Source organism: Arachis ipaensis, chromosome B07 (genome assembly GCF_000816755.2).
Source record: "Arachis ipaensis cultivar K30076 chromosome B07, Araip1.1, whole genome shotgun sequence".
In the NCBI taxonomy this organism is placed as follows: domain Eukaryota; kingdom Viridiplantae; phylum Streptophyta; class Magnoliopsida; order Fabales; family Fabaceae; genus Arachis; species Arachis ipaensis.
In genome coordinates this window covers 45,754,643-45,756,426 of record NC_029791.2, presented here as the reverse complement: position 1 = coordinate 45,756,426, position 1,784 = coordinate 45,754,643, and the positions used below count along the sequence as shown (strand labels likewise).

The 1,784-nt window shown below is 23.8% G+C and overlaps 1 protein-coding gene across 1 annotated transcript in view; it reads right to left on the bottom strand.

Annotated features, from left to right (window-relative positions):
* LOC107609652 (probable polyamine transporter At3g13620) overlaps positions 1,474–1,784 on the bottom strand; it is a 2,249-nt gene continuing 1,938 nt past the window's right edge. The window contains exon 2 of the mRNA XM_016311660.2: positions 1,474–1,698. The gene's annotated coding sequence lies outside the window, so the exon portion shown is untranslated. The remainder of the gene's footprint in view (positions 1,699–1,784) is intronic.

Here is a 1,784-nt window from a genome sequence, read left to right as displayed (position 1 = left end):
GAACTTAAAAAAATATTTAATAATAAAATTGAGTTTGTTTAAAATCGTAGAGAGAGACATAAAGAGAAAGAAAAAGTTAAAATTTTCTAACCAATTACAAAGAATCATCACCATCAAAGTTATTAAATTTGAGTATATTAAGTAAGGATTAAGAAACGAACCAAAACGATAAATCTAAAAATTTTTTGTTCTCTTTATATAGTGTTTCACTTTAAATAACTATTTTTTATGAATAGTATTTAAATGACGAACAACATAATAATAAGATTCACATTAGATTATGAAAATTAATCTCATCCTTATAATACGATGGAATTATTTCAAAATATGTAAAATGAAATAATAAAATATAGTTTAATTGATGTGCACAATAAAATAAATGTGAAATTTACAAAGTAGCAGTGAAATGTGGATAGCAACGAATGCCTTCTGTCAGGTACTATATTAAACTACGACTTAAGTTTATAATTATTAGTTAAAAAACTTAGAATTATGTACTAGTTTTTATTATTTTAGTTGAAAATAATATATTTTGATTTTTTTAGGATTATTGACATCAAATTTTAGGCAAAAATTTTAAATGCTTTATGTCTTAATTCTTTTAGCAAAACTTCAACAACTCATAAAAATTATCAGAATAGATGGTTATAAATCAAAGTGATAAATAAGATTAAAAGTTGCGATAATGATATTTGGTGATAATTAATAACGACCCGGTGAAGAAAAGGTGGATAGAGAAGAAAACAATGAGAAAGAAAAATAAGGTAATATAATAGTAGCCATGAAACAATAACAGATATGTGTATAGAAAATAATATATAGTAAGAGAAAGAATAATGTTTGATATAGTAAGGAGATATAATAGCACTATTAAGTATAGGTGTTCAAATTTAAACCGATCCAAATTAGACCACTCATCCAATCTAATTCAAACCAAAAATCGATTAAAACTGCACTAATTTAGATTTGATTAGATTCTATTTTTTACAAACCGCTTGATCAGATTGAATTTTGAATCTACTTTTTATAATGAATCAAATTCAATCCAAACTGCACAATATGCTATAATGTTATTATTTTATTATTATATTTACTATTATACTTATAACATGTTCAATTTGTTATATATTTTTATATTATTCATGTATTATTATTATTATTTAATAAATATTTTATGTTAAAAATGTGATTTATTTATTTATTTTAACTAACCTATAATTTTATTTATATTGTTATATTATCATTAGTTTTTAAGATTTTATTTTTTTAATTTACAAAACCGCAATTCAATCCAATCAAAATTGCTTGAAATTGGATCGGATGGAATCGAATTTTTAAAAAAAAGTCATCTAATCCATCGTAACTAAAATTAGTGTTCGAATAAAATGAGTTTTTGATTCAAAACTGATTCAAACTGCACCGCAAAAATTTCTACTATTGAGCCACTAGTATATATAATTCCAGTTCCAAAAATTTAAAAGGAAAACTATATATAATTGCAGAAAAAAATTGCTGGAGCAACTTTTGATAATAATGTAAATAATAACAAATCTTTTGGTTTCGAATTTGGCAAGGTCTGAGCCTATCGCTCACTAGAGACATTTGATGAAATTTCTAAACAGGTAACAAGGACATAAAATAGCGAAGCTCCGATCTCAAGTAGTCTGTACGGTACTTCCTACTTCTTTCTTCTCCAGCCTGAATTTTCAAAAATATAAACTCTCAGTATAGACACTTAGTTTTGTTGTTTGATAAATCAAAAAAATAATATATTTTTATTTGTG